Genomic DNA, 27,831 nt, shown 5'->3' with positions numbered 1-27,831 from the left:
AGACCCCTGTTTACAATAAACCAGATTTTTCTGGCAGTTTGAAATCCCACATTAGGAGAGCTGCACACATGTCCTAGTTTTGATCTCCATTGAAAAAACAAGTCGATATCAATCTGCCCAAAAAGTTACTGTTTGGTGGATCAGAAGATCAGTGACTGGAGAAAAAGAAATATTTTTACAAAAGTGAATAAATCCTTTATTTCATCCAAAAACGAAGCCATGTGCTGATTTCATGACCAGTACGGACAGCTATTTCCAACGGTATCGCCCCATAATTTTTTGGCAATAAAGGCTGATGCTGACAATGCCAAATTTTAACTGCGCATTTCTGCGCAATTCTATGTGGAGGGGTGGTGGTTAGGGCAATACATAATGTTTGGGGAGTATTGGGAGTGGCAGTGGTGGGTCTTCCCCACATATAAATGCGTGGAACAGTGTGGGGAGGAGGGTTCGGTTTTTTTTCTGCTCCGGTCTTTTCTTTCAATATAATCACATAGATCCCAAGTCCTCGTACTTCAGGATCCTAAAAAGATTTTCCATTTCAGGGGGGCCAGCAACAGGAACATGCTATTGTTTAGGGACTAAGTCCAGAAGCTGACTGGATCTAATCCTGAAATAGCAGGGCATAGGCACGTGACAATCTCTTCTATTAACATTATTATGGAAAGTACCAACACAGCAGTAGTCGCATAAGCTCCCACCGCAATGTTTCCACAGCTAAATGGCAAAAAAGAACCAAACAATGGGACTCCCGAAACCAAGCCTAGCAACTGAGCCATTTGATGACATTTGGGGTCCTCTTCAAAAGCCCTACAAGAAAACAGGGAGACCTACTGGCAGAACAACTACACAATAACTATGCTACCAAATGCTGACGGGCTCGGAGAAACTTAAAATTTGATAGCAACCTATCCTTTATTACCCATATTAATCAACTTGCCTCTTCTAGTCACTTATATCTCTGTCTTCTGCACCAGATGTTTCCTTTCCTAGCCCTGCCTTCTCATACCTCCATCACCTCTGCCCTTATTGAGTCCTGTCTTGACTACACCATGTCCCTTATTCCATATACTCCCTCAAACCGTTAGAGATAATTCACAACTGTGTGCCCTCGCCTAGTCTTTGCCCTGCATCCCACTGTACATGTCATCCCTTATCTGACTCGTCTTTAGTGGCCTCTTTTCTACCGACCCTACTTTCTGGCTCAAACCTGCCCATCCTCTGTCTTCTCTGCTCAGCTAATATTGCTCTTTCTATTTCTTGACAACATCTTTCTCGTAGGAGCCGACTTTCTTTCCATGTACATACATCTTCTCTCTGGAATCTCCTTCCCTTTTCCATCAAAACAGCATGCTCTTTTGCCCCGTTTCAGTGTCCTCTGAAAGTATATCTCTACTACTCGTCATTCCCTGGATACTCTGCTTCTTACTGTCCATTAGTAATGGAACATGGAGGGAATCGCTTATTAGAAGGCTGACTAATTCCTGCATGGCTGATTATGATATCATAGCCTTCCGGGAAACCTCGCTTAAGGGTTCAGAACCAGCCAATATCACTTCCTCTTGACCAAGAACAAAGCATCAAAATATGTAATATATATATATATTAGACTGAACCAAGCCTAAGACCTCACTAAGACCCTGAACTATTTACAAAAATTCACAGATGGACATTTATTTGGCCCAAAACATGCCACCCTCCTGTATAGATTGGAATTCCAAATTATGAGCATTGGTACACTATATAGAAGACCCCCTCAGAAGAAAGATTAAAGGTTTCCAACAATATCACCCACTTTTTCACCATGCTGCATAACTGCTGACAAGTAGTTTAGTCCCATCCACCATGCTGCCCGGTGATCCATTCACAGGAGTTTGGATTTCATTCTCTGTTCAAGAGCAGCCAGTGGAGCTCTTCCGGGCCTGGTGTGATGCTCACCTTGCTTTTGAGGTCCAGGCCCATCTATGCTGCCCTATGATGGACAGATATAGGCGTTTCAATGTGCGTTTGGGTACCTAGACAAGATGAGTGCAGCACAGTTAGTTAACGGCAGAGCTCAAGGGAAAGGAGAATTCTGCAAAGTCTGTGTGGTTAGTAGTAGGGGCCTTCCTGTCGACTCGAGCCACTTGCGGACTGACGGCCAGCTATTAAGGTTTTTTCACCCTGTTCGAAAACGATCGCCATAATTGTAACAAAAGTCCGTGTTGTGCTTACTGAATTTCTTGAAAACCAATGGAGAGTTCTCAATTTGGTGCATGTTAGCAAAAATGGATGGAATGATGTAATATATATGGGCTGCTAATTTGTATTAAGCATAGCCTTTTTAATGGTCTCCTTTGTTGTCCTTCTTTCTCCATGACTTTCCACTGGTGAATGCATTAGGCTTGCCGAGCTGGGGGTCAGCAGCGCAGCACAGAATTCTTTCTGAGGCGGTTTCTTTTTACTGCCATGCTTAGATGCAGGTGCTTCCTCTGTGGCTCCGATGTTTTTATTTTGGTTTTGTTTGTACTTCCCTTTTCGATTGAGTGCTGTTTATCGCACCCGTTTCTTTTAGGGGGTCTAAGTGCTTATCTGTAAAGCGCAGCCTGAACACACAGGATTACAGACTAGTGTGCTGTGAAATAAAGTACACAGGGCATATCCTGCGCGGTTAATTTTCTTTATGTGACGTCATGTAGCCTTGCAGTCGCATGGCAGTGACAGGTTCAGAGTAGACAGACGCGGTATGCGGCAGTCAGGTAAGTCTCAGGGTAGAGACCCGTGGTCAGTTCTCCTCTACAGTTGGGGGTTGGCTGTCCTCAGGGGTGGCGGATGATATTGGAGGCATTATTTTTCAGAGGCTTCAAAGAAATGCTGCAATTACCAGCAACAGTACCTGTGCCTGTAATTTGCAGAATTCTTTTGCCGGTAATTGTAGCAATCCCGGAGTGGGACTGGAATGGGTATTTGCCGCCATTTCCGGCACCTGGAATATCCCAGCAGTTTTGCTGGTATCCCACCCAAAATTACCGGCGGGATAGAGGCAAAACTGTAATGAGGTCCTAGTATTTAATTATATGTTTATAATGCTTTTACCAAAGCATGGTATGAAGAACTAACCATTACATATACTACAATAAAAGGCATCAGGAAAAGCAAGATAAAGGTGGTTGCTGGATTGGGCGGGCCTGGGGGGGCGTTTTATGGGAGTGGGCTGGAGGATGCTGGCGGGATATGGAATCCTCGTGGAGGGGATGGTTGACTTTCTGAGCTTGGGCCCGCCGGGGTGCGAGAGAGAGGTGGGGCCGCACCAGAATTTCCCCATAAAGAGGCCAGAGGGTGAGGCGTGCACAGTTCACTGCATTGCCCTGCTGGAAGGATCCGAGCTCCTGCTACCTGGGCCAAGCCGCCAGTCTTGTGGGGGAGATGATAGGGCCTCACATGCATGTATCCTTTAGGCGCCAATGCGCCATCGTCCGCCTGTCAGGATAAGAATGTTGAAATGCAATGATTTTATTGAGAGTGTGTTTGTTTGGAATGTCACATTTTTGGGTGGTTAATTTGTGTTTTTCGGTGTAATAATATAAAGCAGTGTCTGGTCTGGTCTGCACACTTCTCCCCCAGCACTTCCCCCTTGCAGAGCCCATTGAAGGCTAATTAATAGTACACATGTTTTATTGGCTACAATGTCAAAAATGTTGCTTTTTAAACTTTGATTTGCTCGAAGACCACACAACCTTGGATAATAGCCTCTCTGAGGAGTCAGAAATGTGAGGCGGACACGTTTTAGAGGGTTTGTCACAGTGCCGTTTTGTTAAACAAAAAAAGTAAATCCAACACACCACTTGCCCTACTCTAACAGGGATTTCCCTGCATAACTAAACTAAGGAAAAACACTAACATAACATTTCTGGTCCTCACACGTAAACACACAGACACACTTAAACAAGAAAGAATATGGCACTTCACAAGATAAACATCTTTATATTTGTAACACCTTCAAATTCTATATTCTTAGCCTGAGTGAATTCTCCTTCCCCAGGCTTTAAGTCAGTATTGTCCAACACAAAACAACAAGGAAACCCAGGGTTGAAATAGAGTTCCAACACAGTTTTTGATAGTCTGTTTTGTTGAAGCAAACTTCTAACACTTCACAGTTTAACCCAGAAAATATTCTCCTGCAGGGAATTACAGTTCAAAAAGTTCTTTAAACAGTATCTATTTCTTCTCTTGCAATACTCCGTAACACAATAACTACTTGACACAGGATATATCACAGTGCTTCCTTCTTGGCACCATGAAACACCCCAACTTCCTCTACGGCTCCCTTCACAGTGCTTCTCTCTTGGCACCATGAAAAATCAGGCTCTCCTCACAGTGCTTTTCTCTTGGCACTATGGAACACGCTGCATTTCTCTTGGCACCATGAAACGCAGATTTCTTCTCACTGTGCTTTCTTCTTTTCTTGGAACCATGAAACCCACATTTCTCTTCAGTGCTGTTTCTCCAGGCACCATGAAACGCAGCTTCCACCTTTATCGGGGTGAACCACTACCGGTCTTCTACCTCTTCTTCCTTTTAGTCCACTCTCCTGCCAGACCTAGCTGCTTCAGATGTACGCCATTCAGTTTTTACTTCTCTGCTTTTTTAAGTTTCAGTCCCACTGACACTTCCAAAGGTTAACACTTTTTCTACTTTAAACAGCTTTAAACATTCCTTCACAACGTTATAGCAAAGTCTAGATTTATACCAAGACCGTTTTTGCTCTCCTATATAAGCAATGTCTTTGTCTTCTTTTAACACCAACCTTCTTTTAGGGACGCTTTTCAACCACTCTTGTCAAGCCACCAACCAAGTGCTTTCCCTTCAACATTTGTTGTTTGGCCAAGTGGTCAAGGACTATGGTGTGAAGGAAACAATAGCTGTTTCCTTCACACCATAGTCATTCTTTTACAAGCTCTACCTTTAAGGATGTTATGTCAGCCCCTTTTCCTCTGATAGCAACAGTTATTCCCAAATTAACCTTTATTTTAGTCTCTTTTGGCTTAGGGCAATGCGTGTTCACCTTTTGGCTCAAGGTAATGCATGCTTGTTCTCTTCTGTTCACTTTGCTGAGGTTTAATGCTTGGTTTTACAAGATTCAATGTTGTTAGAACTTTACTGAGGCTTGGTCTTTGTGCTAAACTGACTTTTAAGTACACGCAATCATAAACATTGTTATAGCTGTTTTCATATTCTGCCAGGTTTAAAACGTCCTTTGACAGCGTATTCGCTTATACGCAAGTGCTGCTTTTGTTGCACTCCGTTGTCTGACACGCTCTGGTCAGCTTTAGTCAATTTCACTCTTTTGCGAGTGAACACCAACTGGTTAAAGTTACTGCCTGAGGGCCTGGGAACACGTGGAAACACACACCGGCTCCTCGGCCTCCATCACAGGCTGCAGGGCTTATACCACGAGTATTTTATTGACTGGGCACACTTCTCTCTGCAAGATGCCTTCGGTCCCACCACACATGCACAGAGTTCGGCTCGCCACAACCCCCTGGAACACACCAGCCTCCAGACACGGTCTGCTGCACGCTTCCCGCTACGAACGCTCTGCAGTCAGGTTCACTTGGGGGAAAGCTTTCAGACCTCAAGCTTCCCGCTGCACAACCATCCAGACTTTGGGGGAAAAGGACCAACTCAGGATTGGAAACTGGAATAACAGGATGTTGAATCCCGGCATCCTTTCTTTACTCCCACTTCTTTGGATTCTGGCAGCAACGTGCTTTCTTCTGCCACCTACTCCTTCTCCAGCAAGTACTTCTGCTGCTACAACTACTACTTTTTCTCCAACCACAAGTGCATCTACTTGCCTGTACCAGAGGGAGCGTTTTAAGCCTCTCAGCCTCCCTCAGGTGTGAGCTGTTAAGCCTGATTGCCTGTACTGCTCTCCAGCACTCTTGTTCGTCCTAGTACTCCTAGGATTATGGGACTTGGGAGTCCCAAGTAACAAAATGAATTGTAACTAGCAATTTATTATTCTTAATGTTAGAAATATTTTGTTTATACACTTTTTACAAATCCTTAATCATGTTTTGTCACCAAAGGGAAAGGCAGTTTACTCATGCGACCATTTACACATTTCCTTTCTCCATACCTTTGGAACTAAGGGGGATGTTTGACCACATCAGGTTTAACAGGTTCCTCCTTAAGTGAGGGATTTAAGGATGTCGCACCCCCTCTTCCCAGATGTCTAAACTTAATATGGGAATCTGACACATTACAATGGCAATAAGCCATTGTATGATCTGGTATGTACGAAAGGTTACTCCATTTCAATGGAGAATACTACGTCTCATCCCGTGGGATCCTTTCACCTCCCTGGGCCCTGTCTCCTCCCTGGTGATCCTTCCACAATACACCACTAGCAAGTTCGGTAAGCGTCTGCCTTTCCTTGGACACCTGGGAGGAGACTTTAGGCAGGGGTACAGTGAGGGATTATCTTGTTGGATTGCATATACAAATGTGCGAATAGTTGAGTCCTGAAGTCCCTGGTACTGGAGTCCTGTTGCACCTCTCTGGGTGTGTGCTGTGTGTAAACAAATGTTGGTGAGATGCCTTTCTTGTCTGAAAGAGAGCTAACAGGATGTTTATGTTTGATATCTTTAAGTGCTGTCTTGTACGTAATTAGCGTGGTAGTCGGTGGGTTCCATCCCCGGCCGAAAGATATGAACTGGCTTTAAAATTGCAATAATGATCCTTGCCATGTAAACATGCAAGGGGCTTAAGTCAACCATTTCTGTTCTTGAAGGTCCTCATTATAGCTTCATGACCATCGCCATTTTTTCATGTTAAAAATCATCAAATCTACCATTGATAGAACCATAAGCTTTTGAAAAACACTTTTACCAAAGGTTTCTGAACTGTAGCTGTTTGTTAAAGTAGTTGCCAAAAGCTCAAGTAGACGTGTAGAACAAAGTGAGACATTATGTAGATAATTAAAGATCACACCCATGAGACTTGGTTCTCCATCGCATTGCAATTTATAGCAACAAAGGAGCAAACACAAACTTTGTACAAAGAACACAAAGTCTGAGTATACAATGTTTTTGTTTAAAACCAAATGGAGAGGAATTTGAGCATCCTAGCCTCATCTGTTTTGGGTATTTAATAATTATGAACTGGTAGAACAACTTTTATTGTGCTTCAGTGCCAATTTTATCTAGAACTCAACATTTATGACTTCCTTATGTTTAGTCCGATTTGTTTTAATTTCTACCACACAAGTATCCTTCCTCCCTCCTCTATGTAGCTGCTATATATTTTATATTGAGACCTATTTCTTATTTCTTTTCTTGGTAGTTGGTTCATGGATTCCACATTTTTAAATCATGTTTGTGACTTTCTTAGGACATATATACATATATATATATATACATATATATATATATATATATATATATCACTTTGCAACTCCGACTTGGCTGACTCCAATACTGTTACCTCCTTTCTACTGTAGCCCCCACTGACCCACTTAAGACTAATATGGTAACTGCCACTTCACCTGAAAAGTCACAGCGTAAAACAGATTATTAGCTACTTACTAGCTGTGATCAGGTTGCACATCCTCTACCTGACAGCTTTCTCACCAATTTACTCTTCAGTTAATGACATTCTGTTCCAATAAATTGCTCAACCTAAGCACACTTGTAACACTTCCCTAGGAACAAGCATATTAGTATTGATCACTCGAATGATTTACTCTAATTCATCCGCCTCCTATTTAGGTTCCCTACCTCAGTGTGATTATTCCACTATCAACCGCACAAAAGTGCTTGGTATTTTACATTTGGCCAGTTGGGCTTTGTCTGATTTTACTCTGTGTTCGGCAAAATTTGTGTTGCCTTGACGACGTTCTAAAACTTCATCTAAATTGCCCAGTGGAGCTGTTTGCAAACTCTACTTGTGGGCTCCGCTCTTTTGATCATCCTGGCTGATGGGCTGTTCAATTTAATGGGGCGTGACCTTCTCTAATATGGCCACCACCATTTTTGGCATAGGAGTGCCACGTTTGCCCGCCCTAATGCACCTTTTTTTTATTTTTTATTTTTTTTATTTTGTAATTTCTTTTTATTGAATTCGGCATATACAACAGATCATTTAAACACAAGAGTAGAAACAACATCAACACCCCAGTTTTTCCCTCCCTCCTCCCGACCCCGGTTGCAGCACCCAATAAATCCATCAGGCTCGGTCCAGCCATCCCGGCCCCTCAGCCATAAATGTCCAGCAATTTTAATCTTTGCGGGCACCATTTCTCCCTAAATTCTCCCTTCAAATAGTCCAAAGTCTCACCCCAAACAGCCGCAAAGCTCTCCAACTTCCCCTCAGCTGCGTAAGTGGCCCACTCCAATGAAACCATATCCCACATTTTCCTTAGCCAATCCTGTTCCGTGGGGATCATCGGACTCTTCCAGTTTAGTGCAATTAGCCCCATTGCTGCCAAGATGTAGACTATATGCGCCTTGGGACTTCCCCTTTTTCCCCCTTCCCCGCCAGCTCCCCTCCTTCCCAACAAGATCTCCCTAGGGTCTTGGGTCTCCCCCAGCCCTGGGGTCTGAGATTGGGCACCAGCAATTTCGCACCAGAAGGGTCTGATGCGTGGGCAGTCCCACCATATATGTGTAGCCGTGCCCACCTCCCCACTACCCCTCCAACAATCACCTGAGGTTGCTGGGTATATCGCATGCAGCTTGGCTGGAGTATAGTGCCAGCCAAAGATATACTTATAGCAAGCTTCCTGTAGCTGGGACGCTTTGATTATTTTAGGAATCGTCTTCCATAGCCTTTCCCAGTCCTCTCTTTCCATTTCCACCCTCCTCTGCTGCTCCCAGGCTCTCATGTACGCCACTTGACCACCGAGCCCGTGCTCTCTAAAAGTTTATATAAATCTGAAATCAAGCCATCGTGGGTCAGGAGGAACCGTTCAAACTGTGTTAGATCCCACGTGGCCGCCCTCTTCACCTCCGCCGACATCACCCAATGTCTAAGTTGGAAGTATCTGTGTCTCTCCACCTCACCAACTCCAAATTCCTGCTTGCATTCCTTGAAGGATTTTACCGTACTATTGCGGAACATGTCCCTCAGTGTCTTACATCCCCCGCCTTCCCATGCCAGAAACGCCCCTCTCTCTAGCCCCGGTGTAAAATCTCCTTTGTTAAAGATAGGCGCGAAAGGAGATGGGAAAGATGAAACCCCTCGTCTCTCCACAACCCTGTCCCAAGTGGCCACCACTCCCTTTGTAATGTCGCTCAAATAAATATGCGATGGTCGCAGTCTCCGCGGGAGCCATAAAACTTCTCCCAGATGGTGTCGGGCGACTGCTCTGTCCATTTGTACCCAATGCTTCTCGTATTCGTCTGTGAACCACTCCCTAATTACACGAAGGAGTGCAGCTTCATGATACCGCCGGAAATCCTGCAGCCCCAGGCCCCCACGTCCCCTGGACGCCGTAAGAAGGCACCAAGACAAGCGCAGTCTCTTACCCTCCCATATGAACTCCCTGACCACCCGGTCGAGTTCCCTGAAAAAGCTTGCCGGGACAGCCAAGGGGATCGCCTGGAAAAAATAAAGTATGCGTGGCAAAATCACCATTTTGAACGCTTCTCTTCTCCCTAGCCAGGAGATCTTAAGTACACTCCACCGCCTTAAGTCTCTCTTGATCTACTTGAGCAAAGGAGAATAGTTTGCGCTATACCACCCACCCAGGGAAGGGGTAATCCGCATCCCCAAATATCTTATCCCGCCCGGGCTCCACTTGAACGGGGAGAACGCCTTGAGCTCCCTTGCCTCGCTCTCCTCTAAGGATAGGTTCATCAACTTGGATTTTTGCAAGTTGATTCGCAAACCTGATGCTTCCCCGAATTTGGTCAAGACTTCTATGCACGCCTTAATGGACTCCGTCGGCTGCGTCCTCAATGGACTCCGTTGGCTGCGTCAACATTAGCAACATGTCGTCTGCAAATGCTGCCACTTTGTGCTGACCTCCCCCAAATGGTACGCCCCGGATTCTATCTGATTCCCTTATTGCCAGCAATAGAGGTTCCAGTTATATTGCATAGAGCAAAGGGGATACGGGGCATTCCTGTTTCGTGCCTTGCCTGAGCCGAATTGGGTTTGAAGTTTCACCATTGACTAGTATCCGCGACCTGGGGTTCTTATAATTTGCCTTGACCATGCTAATAAATCCCGACCCTAGACCCATCCGCTCCATAACTTGGAATAAGAATGACCACTCCACCCGATCTAACGCTTTTTCAGCGTCTAGTACAAGAGGATCGCCGGAGTGGTCGTCTTCCGTGTTTTCTTGACTACATGGGCCACCCGCCGAATATTATCAGCCGTCTGCTACCCTGCCACAAAGCCTGACTGGTCCTGGTGGATCAGGGAGGGAAGGTACCTCTCCAGCCTCTTTGCCAGTATTTTAGTATACATTTTCGCCTCTGTGTTTAGAAGTGCAATGGGACGATATGACGTGCATTCCTAGGGGTCCTTACCTGCCTTGTGTATAAGCGTTATTTTTGCCTCCTCCATCGAGGGGGTGATACTGCCTCTAGACCTGAATGAATTAAATAATTGTGTCAAGTGCGGAACCAAGAGGTGAGAGAAATGTTTATAGAACGACACTGGATAGCCATCCGGGCCCGGGGCTTTACCAAGGGGGAGAGCCGCTATGGTTGCCCGCACCTAATCTTCTGATATAGCTTGGCCTCACTCTATCCCCTCGTCTTTGGAGAGCCGCGGGAGCGTAAGGTCCCCCAGAAACTTCCTCTGTGAACCACTCAGTGGACACTGTGAAGAATATAGTTCTTTGTAAAACTCCGCCAGCCTCCCTTTTATCTCCTCTGTCCTGGTGAGTTTTGCTCCCTCTTTGCTCTTCATCGCCATGATTACATTGCGTTCCCGATCACCTCTCAATAGGCGCGCCAGGAGTGAGTCAGCCTTATTGGCTTTCGCGTAAAATTTCTGCCTGACCCTGAGCATAGCCACCTCCTGCCTTTTTCGTCCTTAAGATCCTCAACTGGTCTTCGGCCGCTCTATACTCCTTGTACAATTTCCTAAAAGGATTTTCCCCCACTCGTACCCTGGCGGCCTCCACTTCGCTTTCCAACTGTGCCTCGAGCCTCCGTATCTGCCTATGTCTCTCCGCCTACAGGGCGATTAGGTCTCCCATCTAACCTCAAGGCTCGTGTCAACACCGTTGTTCTGTTCGAAGTACTCTCGGCTCTTACTTTCTATCTCTTCCCGCGTCACCTGATCTCTCAGGAGTGCCTCAGGAAATTTCCAGCCCCACACCCCAGACCTATGACCCCACCCCAAACCGAAGCTGCATTTGAACTACCTTGTGGGCCGCTATCCCCATAGGGCCTACCTCTATTAAGTCCACCCCCCCAACCATGCTCACAGACACCCAAATAAAATCAATTCTAGACTGCGATCTGTGAACATCTGAGAGAAATGTAAACCCCTCCTCTCCTCCCCTTAGCGCTCTCCACACATCTCGTAAACCCGCTTCCTCCCACCGTTCCTTCAACTGCGGCGCGGCTACCACGCCCCATCGCACCCACCCCTGCTGCGAGCGATCATTCAGTCTATCCCATGCCAGATTCAAGTCCCTCATCAATTTCACCTGTCCTCTTGCAAAATCTTGTAGAGTTCCCACAACCTCCCGTAGAAACTGGTCTTGTCCCATGTTCGGGCCATACATCGAAGCTATTGTGTAGTGTGAACCCATGCACTCTCCCTGAACCATGATATATCTCCTGTTCTTGTCCCGAAGTGTGTCAATGACGCGGAAATCCATCCCCCTCCCGAATGCCAACGCCACTCCTCCTTTTTTGGTAGGACCCGATGCGAAAAATATTTGCGGGAACCCCTTCAGCCGCCGCTGATCCCTCCGCAGTAGGTGGGTTTCCTGTATTGCCAAAACATCTGGCTTGTGGGAACCGACAAATTGTTCCAATTTTGACCGCTTAAGCGGGGAGTTCAGCCCCCTAACATTATGTGTTAACCATTTGAATGCCAACCTGGTATGCAGCTTGCTCCTCGGGGTCGGCCCCTACTTCGCCTCACTGGGTCCGTCCCCTTGACTTCCCCCCTCCACCCTTCTCCAGCGAAAAGTATTCAGAGTCCCTACCTTCCCTTTACTGCTTGCCAGCTTTCCTGCAGTCCATAGGACTGGAATTCGCCAATTAGGTGCTACGACCCCTTCCCAAGCTCCCCCCCCCTCTTCCCCTCCTCCACCCTGCATTCCCAACTTAGGGGGGGGACCAAGACCCCCCTTCCCTGCCCACCCAACTTGTCAGACCCCCCCAAACCATTGCACCCTCCTCTACCCCCTTCCTTCCCGCTGGGCCCCCTTGCCCTTACTGATCCCAGTATGTTGCCCTCCCTAACTCCGAGCTCCTCTGCCATCCTTAAAGGTCCACCACCCCTTATCCAACATTAATTCAAATCAGGATCTGCTTCTTCCGCCTGCACCACCCTCTGCACAGGCCCCTCCTCCCTCCCTCGGCGAGCTGCCATTCCCCCTCCGGCCCCTCTGCCTTTTGTCCGCCACTGTGGACCACTCCCACGGCCTCTCCCGTGGCCTATTCCCTGTGGCCCCCCACTTCAATGCCCGATGAACCTTCCTCCAGATCAATCCGCAACAAACCAGCTCCCTCCTGGACTGACGTTATTCGTTTCTGAGAGCCTTCCCAATCAAAAACCAAACCAAATGGAAGTGTCCACCTGTAGCGTATTCCACGTTCATTTAAAGCCTTCAACACTGGCGCCATCTTCCTCCTTTTTATCAGGCTGATATTAGCCAGGTCTTGATACAGAGCTATCTTTTGGCCTTTAAACACTATCGGTTCCTTTTTCCTTGCCGCTTGGAGCACTGCCTCTTTCTGAGCGTACCTGGAAAAGGCGGCAAGCACGTCCCGCGGTCTCGGGGCAGGCCCTCTAGAGAGCCTACCAACCCTATGAACCCGGTCTAATTCAATGCTGTCTGAGGCGACCTCTCCCAAGATATCCGCAAAAATACCCTGTAATTCCTTTTTCAGGTCCTTGTCAGAGACTGATTCCGGCAGCTGTATATTAATCCTCCGGGACCTGTTTTCAATGTCCTCCATCTGTATCTCCAGGTTCTGGGTCGCTACATCCAGGCGCTCCAAAGCCTCACTATTAGCTGCTTGAAGACCCCTCTCTAAGAGATCCGTCCTTTCTCCCAGTTGCTTCATATCCCGCTTGATCTCCCCAAGGGCTTCATTTAGATCAGCTCGCATCAACTGGAACTGGTCTTGAAAAGTCTTAGCTAGGTTGGTATGGAGCGCCTGAATTTCCCCCAAGAAGTCTTGGCCATTGATCTGGGTCAGCTCTCGCGTCCCCTACGCCGTATTACTCCCCTCCATTCCCTCATTGCCTCTCATCGAGCCTTCACCCATGTCCTGCATCGGCCACAGCGAATGGAGGGCTCTTTGAGCGTCCCGGGGGAGTTGCTGTCCCTTTCTACTATTCCCTTTATTTCGAGAGGCCATCAACATAGACTAATTTTAGCTGCGTGGGGTCCAACTTCTCCCGCCTTTGCTCTCTCTCCCTCTGCAGGGGGTCCGCCTCCACCCAATTTCTTCCACGAGGGCTAATATGCTGGCGTGATGCCACTTGCGGTCCAATATCAGTTTGTGGGCTTATCTCCCCTTTCTGCCCCCTCCAAGGCCCAACAGCGCTTCTATTAAGACTATGGTGCTATGACCTCTGGAAGGTCCGCACTGGGGGAAGGGGGGTTGTCAATTGATGGGGTGTCCGGTTATTCACCCTAATCCGGCTGACCCTCCTGCAACTCCAACAAGACACAAGTCTGCTGGCCAAAGGTGGATGGTACGCCTATAAAAACAGTTCAACAGTCACTATCCTCAGCTTGCAGTCAAACATGATGAAGGAGGGAGCGAGCACCATTAACTCAAAATCCTCCTTTTGGGTCCCTGCTTATTCCGGGCCCTTGCCGATCTTGCCCCACCAGGCTGCACAGTCACTGGGACAGCAGAGATAGCCCCCTCCGCCAACCCCTCCTCTGATCACCATCCAGACTCACTGCGGTGTTGTACGCTGCAATGCTGCTTCTCCAGGCCCTCTGGACACCGCCTGCAATTCGCCAGGGCTGGCCCTCCACTCCTATGCCTGTGAGGGCCGAGGGCCGCCCAACGTCGCAGGGCCTCGCCTTCCCCAGCGCCCGTCTCCTCCACCAGGCGGGCACCAAGACCCGGCGCTCACAGACGGGCATGGCCCAAAGCTGGGTGGTCGCCCCCCGGGGGCTCCTCCTTCACCGGCCAGGACTTGCGCCGCCTCACTGCCTCCTCCCGGATCCGCTCCTACACGGGGGTCCGTGTCACCGGGCGATGCTCTCCTGCTCCTTGCCCGCAACCGGTGCTACTCTGACCCAGGGACTCGGCTCCTCCAGCCAACGGGCCCACACAGCCGAGCGCCCGTATCCAAGGGGCAGCCCGGCTCCTCCTCCCACGTCCGGGACTCGTGCCACGAGGGACAGCCTCTCCGCTCTTCTCCCACTCCAGACCGGCCGCTGAAAACACACTCCCGGGGCAGCTCTTTTCTTCTTCTCCGCACTCCTCCACTCCCCCGATGGGTGCCCCGAGTTCTGCCCCGTCCCCACACGGGTCACTGGAGTACCGCGGGGTATTGGACCGCAATACTTTCACTCGTTGCTCAGGAGAGCACGGCCGGCGCCGCTACTCCTTACCCGCCGCCATCTTGAAATCCCCTCCGAACACCTTTTAAAGGTGGCAACCAGCTTCACTTAGCTACGCTCAATACTCACTCTGCTGTCAAACACCCCTCTGACATCTGTCGCCTCTTTGAAGACTTTGACCATGACGTCCTTGCGCTCTCCGAGACGTGGTTCAATGCCAGCTCTGTCACTGCTTTTGACACTCTTCTTCCTATCGGAGTGTGCCGACCTCACCTCTTCCCTTCTGACTTCTACCTCTAAGCTTCTTCTTCTCAGAGACTTCAATATCCATCTAGACTCTCATGATGCAGCCTTACTCTTCCGCAACCTCTGTGACTTTCTCCCTCATCATTTTTCCCTCTGGGCGACTCAATCATCCGGGTGCACTCTGGATGCGCTCATCTCAGCTGACCTCTCTCTCTAACACTCTCAGTACACCTCTCTTAGTTTGATCATTCCCTCCTCTCCTCTGGAGCTCTTGGGCTCCACCGGCTAAGCCTCTGGCCGCACTGTCAACCTCCTTCTCAGTCATTTGACAGATGAAGCAACTATTGGCAGCCGTCTTTGCCACCTCTTTTATTCCCCATCCACGACCGCTAATGATTCTCACTCCCACGCCGACTCTGTCCTGCAACCATCACCTCTCAGTCTCCAACACCCTTGACATCCTTGCCCCTGCATGAGGATCTGCATGAAGCGTGCCTCCAAGCGCAACAGTTTGAATGATTCTCACCTATCCTGGCTGAAAAGCAAGTGCAGAGTTGCGCAACAGAAGTGGATGGCTTCTCGCACATCCTCTGACTAACTGGCCTGTCACCTGCTCCAAAGGCATTACAGACTCTCCATCCAGTCCAAGAAGCGGGGCCATATTCAAGCCTGCATCTCTGGGACCGCCAACAACACAGCTGAACTGTGTAAGGAACTTGCCAATCGTACCAGTTTCTACTTCTCTTCCTTTCCAGGCCCTTTGCATGGCTTTGGCCTCCCACTTCACAACCAAAACTCAGGACATTGTGTCCTCACTCATCTCTACTCCATACTCTCCTCCACCTGCACTTGGGCCTCCCTTGACCCCTCTCTCTCTCCATCCCTCCTACTCTCCTCCTTCTCACCCATAGTACCGGATGAGGTCACCAAGACTGTTTGCTCTATGGACGTTTCCTCCAAGCGAGTGCTTCCCTGCTCCTCCAGAACTATCAAGGACAATATTGCCACCCTCACGCACTCTTTGGCTGAGTTCTGCAACCACTCTTTTGCCACTGGCTCGTTCCCATCACCTCTCAATTACTCCCTTCTGCACCCCCTGCTACAAAAGCAGTTTGCGGACCCTTACTGCCCAGCTAACTATCACCCTATCTTCACTGCCCCCTTCTTGGGAAAACTTTTGGAGAAGTTGGTTGTCTCCCAACTAATCCATGACACTTAATCTGTTGGCTGTCTCCACGATCTGTCTAGCTTCAGAGCACCCAGAGGCATGGAAACTGCTCTACTGAACACCTGTGAAGACTTGCTCTCAAACTTCGACTCCAACTCTGTCTGTCCTCGTCCTCCTCCTCCTTGATCTCTCCTCTGCCTTCGACACTGTCAATCATGCCACCCTCTTAAATCGACTCTGTGACACTCTGGGCATCACGGATTGGACACTGGATTGGCTGACCTCTTTCCTTGTCAATCGGCCTACTCCGGTTCCAATGGGCCTTTTTCTCTCCTCTACCTCTATGCGGCATCCCACAGCGCTCTATCCTCTCACTGTGGCTTTTTTTTTTTAAACATATTTTTATTGATGGTCTCAACAGTAGCATTAGCACACAGTGAACACAATGTGCAATCGCATACATAACAATAAGCTTGTTAAATAATTAACAGTTGTCATTTAAATAGTCGTTTCAGTGTCAGAAAGCATATCACAAAGGTAAGCCCTAAATGGGCCCCAAATATCTTTTGGCCTACTCATGCTCGGTTGGGTCAGTACATATTGCTCCTCGCACTCTTTTATGTAGGTTAAGTCCCGTAGGAAGGTGCCCATGGTGGGGGCAGCCGGGCTCTTCCATGCCTTCAATATGCATCTCTTAGCTATGACACATGACACAGCCTTCTATGTTTTTCGGAACATTTACCGATATCACCAAATAGGTATTTTTGTGGAGTCAAGTGCGGGGGGGATCTGTGTGACTTCATTTAGCATGTCTGCAACCTCTCCCCAGAATCGCGCCACGACCGGACATTCCCAATACATATGATAGGATCCCGCTGCCGAGGACCCACACTTGGCGCACCGGCCCGGGTCGTCAGGCGTAAACGTGGCTATCTTAGAAGGGGTATAATGCAGTCTGTTTAAAATTTTAAACTGTGTTTGACAAAGCCCAGCATTAAGGGAGACTCTTCTCGTAAGCGCGCAGTATCTTGCCCACTTCTCTTCTGTATCAGCATTTTCATGTCTGTTTCCCATTTCTCCCTCACCTGGTTTACCACAAAGGAGTGAGTCTGTATTGTCTTGTAAAGTTTGGAAATTCCCAGCCCGCCCTGTGTAGTGGCCTGCCGCACGCACGGGTGGGAAGGGGGTTCATCTGGAAATGACGGCCAGCGCCTTTGATATGCGGATCTCATACGATAATACTGCAATGTCCTAAGCCGTCCACCTCCCATACCTCTAGTAAACAACGAAAGGGTCACAAACTTCCCCTCTATGTACATGTCACCTATTTTCATCTCTATGCCAGGGTCCCAGGCTTCCTGTATGTCGGTATCAAACGAGGGGGGGAGGCCAGGGTATTTCCACAGGGGTATGTCTGGGTTATATGGGATCTCTATTTTCAGTCTTTTGTATATTGCTCCCCAGACTTTCACTGTGCAACTCACAGGGTCGAATTCGCAGGAGTCTTTATGTCTAGTATTAAAAATCACCGACCTTAGTGGGCTCGGTGGTGTATTCTTCTATTTATGTATGAGGGGAGTTGTCACAATCGTTGTACCAGTACTTTGCAAATTGTGCTTGTGACACCGTATAATAGAGCTCAAAGTCGGGCGCAGCCATTCCCCCCTTCTCATATGGTTCTGCCAGTTTCTCCCAGCTGATTCTATCCGTCTTCCCATTCCACAGAAAGGACACCACCATGGAGCGAAGTCTTGAGAAGAACTCTCTCCCTGGCCATATAGGGATATTTTACAAATAAGTATAGTAATTTCGGGAGTACAATCATTTTAAGAATGGCAATTTTACCATGTAACGAAATAGGGAGAAGCCTCCAGATCTGCAATTTAATGTTAAGTGTATGCAGTGCCTGCTCGTGATTATCAATGTATAATGTTTGCTTATTGCGAGAGACCAGCACCCCAAGGTATCTGATGTGTTGTTCAGACCACTTAAGGCCACCTAAGTGAGCCGAGCATTTTGTGGAGGGGGTGAGCGGGAACACCTCTGACTTGGAGCTATTGATCTTGTATCCCGAGTATTCTGCAAATTCGTTGATGTCTGTCATAATGTGAACAATGTTTTTATCGGGTTCTCGGACATAGAGTAACGTGTCATCCGCATATAATGATATTGTGTGGCTCCCTTCAGTGTTATGCCCCCGTTAACATGTCTCAACCGTATCGCCGCCGCCATGGGTTCAATTGTCAAAGCAAAAAGGATAGGGGAGAAGGGGCCCCCTGTCTGGTACCCCTGCCCCCTGTCTGGTACCCCTGCCCAATTTAAACAATTGAGACATAGTTCTATTCGTGTATACTTTCGCACATGTAGTAGTATAAAGCAATTTGACGTATTGAATGAAATATGGGCCAACCCCAAATGCCTCCAACACCAAGAACAAATACTCCCAGGAAACCGAATCAAACGCTTTCTCAGCGTCAAGGGAGATCACCACTGCTTGTTTGTCCGGGTTGATCTGCGCCATTATGCCGAGTAGCCTGCGCAAATTTAGGGCAGTGGACCTTTGGGGAATAAATCTGCTTTGATCTGTATGTAGTAGTATTGGCATGATGGGTAGCATACGGTTTGCCAGCACTTTCGCGAAGATTTTTGCATCCACATTTATCAGGGATAGGGGATGATATGTCTTGTGGCGGGCGTCGAGGTTTGGACAACACCGTGATTATGGCCTCGCGCATTGTTTGTGGCAGAGTTTGTTTACCCAGGGCCTCCCCCCACACCTCAAGCAAGACGGGGACCAGTTCTTCCCAGAAAAAAAGTTCCACTCCCAAGCCATCCGAGCCTGGTGCCTTGCCAGACGCGAGCCCCTTGATCGCCTCAGTGAGCTCCTCTGCCGTGACAGGTTGCTCCAATATCAGCCTATTTTCTTCTGTGAGTTTAGGGAGATCCAAGGTAGCCAAATAAGCTTTGATCTCATCAGGGTATTTCCTATCCTTATTCGCATATAGTGTTTTATAGAACTCTACAAATTCATCGTTTATTCCCTGTTCGCTTGTTACCATCACATTTTGCGCCGTATTTATCGATGCAATCGGGGCCTTATGATTTTCCTGCTTAACCAAATTGGCCAGCATTTTCCCTGCCTTATTCCCCTCCCCGTATCTACGAGCCCTAGAAGGGGCTGCTATATAGTGTACTTCCCTTACCGCCAGTTTATCAAATTCCCTGAGAGATTTATGTATTTCAGCAAGGGTGTCTCCACCGTGTGTCCGGCCATACGTCTCCTCCAGTAAGTTCAGTTCCCTCTCCACCCTCTCCAGGTCCCGGCGTACCTCCCCCAGAAGGCCCGTTGTCTTAGATATTAGGACCCCTCTTACCCACACCTTGAATGTTTCCCAGACTGACGAGATGTGGTCAACAGACCCTATGTTGTCTGCAAAGAAATTGGTGATGTCCGTGTGTAGGCTTTCTGTTACGTTTGAGTCTTTTAGTATACCAATAGGCATTCTGCACCTCCTAGGGCCTGCACTTAGGGCCGTCCCTAAGGGTAAATTCCATGGTCACAGGGGAGTGATCAGATAATGTGCGGGGGAGGATTTCGCAACTCTGTAGGGTATGTGTGGTATTAGAGGGGACAAACCAATAGTCTATACGTGATTCGCTATCATGTACGGAGGAGTAGAACGTGTAACTCTTACTTGTTGGGTGAAGCACTCTCCAGGCATCCAGCAGGGACAACTGCTGTACTATCTGCTTCAGAGCAAGCGACGTCCTAGACGGTGGCCTAGGTGTCTTGGCGGACCTGTCCAGGGTCTGGTCTAGTACCCCGTTGAAGTCCTCCCCCCCTCATAGTATGATTGTCGCTTCATGTTTAGCAAGGATTTCAAATTTATGTAAATAAAAGTCTGGATCTTCAAGGTTAGGGTCATAGGTATTTACCAGGGTTGTATGTTCTCCAGCTATTTCCCCCCAAGCCAGCACATATCTACCCATCAAGTCCACAAGGTGGCCTTTTTCGAGAAACCCTAACGATTTGTGAATCAGAATGCTTACCCCTCTAGACTGTGTGGAGTAATTCGTGTAATAGCGTTGCTTACCCCATTTCGCCAGTATTTGATCATTAACCGAGCCCTACGCATGCGTTTCCTGTAGCATTAAAATTTGGGGCCCGTGCCTACTGACGTAATTGCCCACCTTTCTGGCTTTCATTGGATTGTTTAGTCCTCGGACATTCCATGTCATGAGTTTAACCTTTAACCCATCACTCATTTCCTACATATATGCATTGTATTGTGACAACCATAGATGCACGTGCAATCAGGACTGGAATGATGCCTGCATCTGTGAGACCTTTTTCCAACAAACCTACAACCTTCAACTGCGCAAACTCTCCTCCCAGACTGAAACTCGTCTGGGCGTTGATAACAACAAGGAAAATTCCCCTTTTGCCCTTTAACGCCCGCCACCCACATCATCTGCCCCAACTTGAGGATGAACCCAAATAACAGATTGGAACGTTCCTGAGGGTGCTTCGTCACAGAGCAATGCCCATGCGGGAGACTCTGCGGCTCGATTACATCGCATTTTGGTCCAGTTTAGCTGTGTCGACTGCACAGTAGAGAGAACATGTTTCAGCTGGCAGGGGGGGATGCCTCATCCGTCCACCGGATCGCCTCTGCCTTCACCTGGGCAGGGTCTTGCATTTGGGTCTCTTGCGCGATCTCTGGGGGGCAGTGGAATAGAGGCCTCAACATATGCCATTGCCTCTGTAGGGGTTTCAAAAAAGTGGGCTCTGCCCCCATGTTGAATTCTCATTTTCGCAGGGAAGATTAAGGCATAGGGTGTATTGCGGAGTAGCATTTGTTTTTTGACCATCTCGTAGGATCTGCGCTGTGCTTGTATATTTGCTGAAAAGTCTGGATATATATGTATCCTGTTGTCTTCATAGTGTAGTGTCCCCTTTTCTCTTGCTAGTCGGAGGATCGTATCTCTGTCCCTATAATTCAGGAGACGTGCAATGATGGTTCGTGGTGGAGGGCCCGGCTTGGGGGTCGGTGCCAGGGTGCGATGAGCCCTTTCAACAAGGAAGTGATTGGACAGTGAGTCTTCACTTAGTACAGATTTCAGTAGTTCTTCCACCCTCCTCTCCATGGAGCCCTTGCCAAACGACTCTGCCACTCCAACAATGCGGATATTATTCCTGCGGGACCTGGATTCGAGATCCTCGCACTTATTCTGCGTCTTGCGGAGCTCCCTATATCACGACCGTGTTGTGTAAGCACGTCTTCATTTACACCTATCCTGTTTTCTGCCTCCGAGATGCGTGCACTTTCCTTTTCCACTCGCGCTTTCAAGGAACCAATCGTCGCCACTATGTCGTCTAGTTTCACGTTGACGGCCAGGAACCCATTTTGCACAATTGTTGCCAAGTGGTCCAAGGAGTCTGTGGTCTGGACTTCAGGCGTTTGTGTTGCCCCTCCTGGTGTCTCCTGTTGTTGGGAGCTTGTGTAGGAATCCACTGGGCCGGTCTTTCTTACCCCTGCAGCTTTCTTCTCAGTGCGGCCCATTAGGCAACGTTGCAATTTCCAGGGTGGACTGTGCTCTTCCGCGTATGTTTGTTGCTGATCGTCAGTGACCGCTCGCGGCAGTTATGCTGTACGTTGTTAGTGCACCACAATGCAGGTATTGGGGTAAGCCTCTCTGTGGGTGTACAATCTCGCCCCAAGGGTGTTGTGTTAGACCACTGTGGTCTTCGCATGGAACAGGGACTTGGTCCGGGGTATGTCAGCAACTCGAGCTCCGTGTAATTACCCTCGACCTCAAGAGGTTGCAGTACTCGATCCGTTGCCTCGTCTTTCCCCTCTATTAAGGGAATCCAGGAGCACTTCTATCCCGCAGGTTGCAGTCCGTCCGCTGCGTTCCTCAGCCCAGGCTTGGCGCAGTGCCACCGACACCCACGCCGTCGCCTTCCGTGTAGGGGTAAACGAATATTAGGGAAGGAGTTTGGCGACCCTCCAAGCCTTACTGTCCAAAGTGTGTCACAACGTGCATAGGGGACCAGGGTCTGTCCCGTCGCCTAGGCGATCTACCACTGTGTCTTTGGCATTCAGACGGGCTTTAACTACCGTCCCGCGGCACACCACGTTTCTCCCCGAGGCCACAGTGGCAGGCAGTGTTCATTCCGGGGGGCCCTGAGGGTAGGATGTTCGCCTCGGGAGTGATTCCCGGCGTCGGGTTGCGCCCTCTCTTGCAGCACCTCAACGACCCACACCGGTGCAGCAGCAGCGGCAACCACCGTCAATATTAGGGCCTCGCCCCCAAGTCTGTACCGTTCGTCCCCACTCCCGCAACACGGATGTGTCTTGTACGGGGTACTGGCCCCAGGTATCGCCACCCCCCCCCCCGAGCGGCCCACTTACTTCACCAGCTTCGTCCTGGCTGGGCTTGCCGCAGGGGGCCAGGATCCGAGGGGCCATTGCGGCGTGTCCTTGTCTGGGTTCTCCTGCAGCCCGAAGCCTGATGTGGGGAGGACTGCGTTCCTGTTTCTGCCCAGACGAAAAGGAGAAGAAGCGGAGCGTCGCTGCTCCCAGGCAGCACCTTTTGTTTTTGGTGGGCTGCCCCTCCCCCACCAGGCCGACTGCCGTTGTGAGCCCCGGGCTCGAGTGAGAGTCGCCTGGAGCCTACTGGTGGCCAAGCCACAGCCCAACAGACGCTGCGGATGTAGACGCTGATATTTCCACCGTCCCGGGGTCCACGCGCACCGCCTTCACTGGGTGTCTTCCGAGGACCTTTCCCCGCAATATTCTGTAGCAGCACGTCGGCCAGCGCAAACATGGAAGGATTTATGGATTGAAGAATTTCGATCGAGCCGGAGCTCTTCAGCTAGGCGGCCATCTTAGCTGTGCGCAACAGCGCCCCCTCCCTCTCACTGTGGCTTTTTAACATTTACTTTGTCCCCATTGCCCATCTGATCTCCACCTTCTCCCCTCACTTTCAGTGTTATGCGGATGACCCTCGGCTCTCCTTTAAGCTTCCCTCCTCTAACCCCCCCTTCGTCTCTCATTCCCGATTGTTATTCAGGCATGGTGTGCTGCTAATGATCTGTCTTAATACCAGTAAGACCGAGATCCTTCTCGTTGGAACCCCAACCCTCCCCCCCCCCTACTATCTGGCCACCCTCCTTGATCCCCCTCCCCTCGCCCACTTGTGAAGCAAAAAATCTGGCTGTCATCTTGGACTCTGCTCTCTTCTTCTCACCTCAAATCGCTGACCTTGCCAAGAAGGCTCACCTTCAGCTTCACCTCCTCAGAGGCATTCTCCCTTTCCTCACCTTCCCCAGAAACTCAATGGGCCTCATTACGATTAGTGCGGTAAAAACGGGGTCATTACCGGCATGGCGGAACGAGCGGGTCCGTGCTTGTATGACCCCGCTAATAGCGGGTGATTACGAGTGCGCGAGCACACGCGAACCCCCATGCCGGTAATGGCCATACCGGCATGCTGCAAAAGGCCCTCCAACCCCCCGATAGCGGCATCACGGGACCCGCTGATACCGGCACCACCTAGGAGGAACCCCTAAATACCAACCCGGTAATACCAACATGCTAATACCGGGTTTGCAAAACCGGACCCGGAAATAACATCATCGTGTCGGAAAGGGAAATGGCCCGGCGACCATCTTTAAAAACACAATCCATTGCCATCCTCCCTAACCACCAGTTGATACCTGTTGAGCACTATGGCAATACTTTGAGGATGTCCAAGGCTACCCGGAAGACCACCCCCCCCCCCGGATGCGTAAACAGCGGTTCTTCGACGCAGAATTGAATATGTTGGTGGACACTCTAGCTGCACATGCAGACCTCATAAAATCACACGATATGAAGCGTGAGATCCAGCAGAAAAAAAAGGAAATCTGGCAGGAGGTTGCCCGCAAAGTGTCGGCCATGGGGACCACCCCACGTACTGTCTGGGACTTCCGTAAGAGGTGGGACGACCTCCGCTTGAGGGTCCACAACATAATGTCAAGCAACAGGAGGGCGGCCATGGCCACAGGCGGGGGTCCCCACTCTCCTGCAAAGATGATGCCCTGGGAGGAGACCGCTAGCAGCTTCATCGATCCAGAGTCGATTGAGGGATTTGGGGAGATGGAGATGGAGATGGATGTGGCGTCATCCCCAGAAGGTGGTGAGTGATCCTGCACATCCCTGTAGGGGAAACCATGACGTAGCACAAGTGATGTGGAATAGAGACTAGGCAAGGCAATGCACGTCCCTACACCTACATCAACCTATCCAATTCCGGATTGCGGCCCAAACCCTGCCACACAGAAATGCATGCTGAGTGCCAATCCCATAACCAACACACAGCCAACACACCTGGACCGTGCCCATGTAACGCATCACACAAACCCCAAATCAACGGCATGCCACCTGCCATGCAGTGAATGCCAAAAAGCCCCCCTCAGAACACCCTGTGTGACACACCTGTAAGACATGAATGCATAAATGAAAGAGCATCGAATAGTACTATTGTATGCCTCTCGCATGTGACACCATCACTGATGCCCTGCATCTCTTCTGCCCCCCCAGGCACCGATTAGGAAGATGCCAGGCAAGAGAACATTGCGAGGGCATCCACGTCGCACCAAAAGAAAAGGGCCACCGCCAGCACCACCTCCATGGCAGACAAGCAGGCCACACCCACAGGCAGTGGGCCTGAACGAGTGGAAACACAGCTGACAATACCTGCTGCCAGTGTGCCGGACACACATCAGACCCAGCAGCCCACACCCACACCAGTTGTAGGGGAGTCCCTACATGCGCCGGCCACCACCGAGGATGACCAGGATGGCAATGTGGACCTTGAGGGAGTCACAGTATTGACTTGTCCACTTCTCCAGCATGGGGTCTGGCATGGATTCACATGCTCATGAATATTCCCCGTCGTCAGGCTGGGAATCCTCGGTAAAGAAAAAATCAGTATCAGTTTCGTTTCTGATCTGTCTTTCTCAGTAGTAACCAATCACTGGTCTCTGGGTCATACTGCCCCCAGCCAATGACTGCCCTCTCCCTAAGCCCCGCCACTGGCAGCCATCTTCAGATTTTTACCCCACACTCAAGTGTTGGGAGTCCTCGTGCTTAGCTCTCGAGCTTTTGCTGCGTTTTTGCGCTTTTTCAAAGAGAATTTCTAATTTTTCGGTCAAATAGAGCCTCAAGCTCCACCGTGTCTACATCCGATTAACTGGGATCCGTGTCAGATTTTTCTACGCCCCTCAAGGGTGAAGTTTTCGTCGAGTTACGCTTCTTGGAGGATTCCAGAAGTTTCTGCGGCCTACCCGAACATGGCCCAGGAGAAAGGAAGCTTGACGCCCAGAAAGCTGTTCAGGGTCTGCCCTGGATGCCAGCTACAGAATGTGTTCAAGGAGGACGAGCATTCGAAATGTCTCTACTGCCTTCATGAGGACAAAACGCATGCAGAGAAGGACTGTGCGTTTTGCAGGAACATGTCGGAACGGACCATCAGGGACCGACACCTTCGTCTCTCCAACTGGCTGGAAGGAAGGAGACCGTCAGGTGAGAAGAAGAAGTCAGAGCGATCTTCTAAGTCCTGTGAGGGTGCCCCGGCGACAGGGGCCCAACAGAAGGCAAAGCACTGCGAGTCCGCAGGCCCCGGGAGCGCCGAACGGTCGAGCTCTTCGGCTGCCAGGCAGGGCGTGCATTCCCCGGCACCATCAACCACGAGCCAAAGCTCTGGTTCGGGGAAGAGGAAATCCGAGAACCCGGGTAAGCCTCTGGAGAGGCCCCGGTCGATCTTGAAGGATTCGGCCGAGGGGGAGCGAGGCAGTGACCCTCCCCTCCCAAGGTGAAGGCTTCAAACGCGCCTAAGGCGGTAAAGGCATTGATTCACCCAGCCAAGGCCTCTATCGAGGGAGTCGCGGCGGCCCTGGTGCAGCTTGTGGAGGCTACACCAGTGGAGGCCACCTCGGGGTCCAGAGTCTCCCTGCCTCCGCGGAGAGAAGCCTCTTTTAGACATATTGAAAAGACCCCCGTGAAGATCCCGGTGGAAAAAGAGGGGGGGGCCAGTGGCCATTGTGGACACAGACACAAAATCCGAGGAGGAGTTGTAAGAAGTCCTAGAGGGCCTTGACGAGGGCATCGAGGAGGCCCGTCCCTACGGGAGGGATCCCGACGAGGGTGACGATGAAGGTGACGGCAGCACTGGCGAGGGTCCTAGTCAGCCGTCTCTTCCGGAGCCGCAGGATAACTCGGCGGCCATTTTGTTGGCGATACAAGGACGAGATTTCCCTTGCCACCGACGGAGGACCCGGTACCAGGTACGGCAGAGGAACCAGAGCCGGTCCCGGCGGGCAGCCCCCGAACAAGAGAAGACGGATCCACCCAGGCCCGCCTTATCAGCCCTCGCGGCCTGCTTGGCCTTTACCCACATCCCCCGTCCCTGGGGATGACACGGGAACAGACACAGCCACGACAGGTACCAACGACGACGACGGGACGGAGCTCCCATCACCAGCCCGGGCCTCCCCGTCCGATGAGATCGGATCTTTCCACGCAATGATCGCCAGGGCATCCAAGCTTTTTCAGCTCTGCCCCGAGGAGAAGGAAGGTTTCCTTTACCAACAGCGCAAGGCCAGGAGGAAGTCAGTCCTCGCCGTGCCTCTGCTGGATGACATCTGGGACGAGGGTCTCTCCCTTCTCAAGAACCCTGCTACGACGCCTGCCAAGAAGGATCGGCACGAGAAGAAGTACCGGGTCCCCGACGCGGCCCCTCTGTGCCTTAGGGCACAACCTACCCCGGACTCGGTCGTCTCAGTGCCGACCAAGAAGAAAGCGGGGGGGGGAGGGTCATCGGTCTCAACGTCAACTTCCCCGCCGGACGGCGAAGGGAAAAAGCTGGACGCAATGGGACGAGGAGTTATCTCGTCGGCGGCAACAACGATTAAGGCGGCCAATGCCCTTGTGATCGTGGCCTGCTACGACAGGGAGTTATGGTTCAAGATCGCCCCCCTATTGGACTTCCTACCGGATGACAAGAGGGCCGAGGCCCTGGAGATCTTGCAAGAAGGCGAAGTGGCGTCGGACCACACCGTTAGGGTGGCAACGGACATTGCCGACAACGGTTTCCGCCAGCTAGGCAACGACGTTTGCCTTAGACGACGAGGTTGGCTCAAGGCGACGGATTTCCGCCAGGATGTGCAGGCCAAGGTGCTGGACATGCCTTTCGACGGGAACAACCTGTTTGGGAAAACGGTGGATGAGTCCCTCCAAGCCATCAAGGTGGACACAGAGACTGCTAGGGCCCTAGGCGTCCTCCGGCAACGGAGGCCGTCCTTTTGGAGCGCCGGAGGTAAGCAGAGTGCCTCCAAGGGATTCCGCGGTGGCTCCTCTACGTACCGCCAAGCGGCCCGCTCCTCGTTGCAGGAAGCCTTTAGAGGATGAGGCAAGTCGGGGGCACCCCGCCATCGTCGCCAGGGAGGCCAAGGCGGCAAGGCGTCCGCCAAGCAAGATTGAACCGACAGCGGGGTCGAGCCCCCACCAAAGCACCCCGGTGGGAGGCCGGTTGGCGAGGTTCGTCAGCGTGTGGGAGTCCATCTCCACTGACCGTTGGGTGCTGTACGCCCTGGGCCAGGGGCACGCCCTCGAATTTCTAAAAAAGTGCCCCCACATTCCACCCATGGTCGGGAAGGAAA

The 27,831-nt window shown here is 50.3% G+C and overlaps 1 protein-coding gene across 1 annotated transcript in view; it reads left to right on the top strand.

Annotated features, from left to right (window-relative positions):
• MTMR12 (myotubularin related protein 12) overlaps positions 1-27,831 on the top strand; it is a 1,529,619-nt gene that overhangs the window by 336,259 nt on the left and 1,165,529 nt on the right. The gene's annotated exons all lie outside the window — the stretch shown is intronic.

The sequence above is a fragment of the Ambystoma mexicanum genome, chromosome 6p (genome assembly GCF_040938575.1).
Source record: "Ambystoma mexicanum isolate Mex_15411 chromosome 6p, UKY_AmexF1_1, whole genome shotgun sequence".
NCBI classification, from domain to species: domain Eukaryota; kingdom Metazoa; phylum Chordata; class Amphibia; order Caudata; family Ambystomatidae; genus Ambystoma; species Ambystoma mexicanum.
This window is presented reverse-complemented; position numbering and strand designations above follow the sequence as displayed.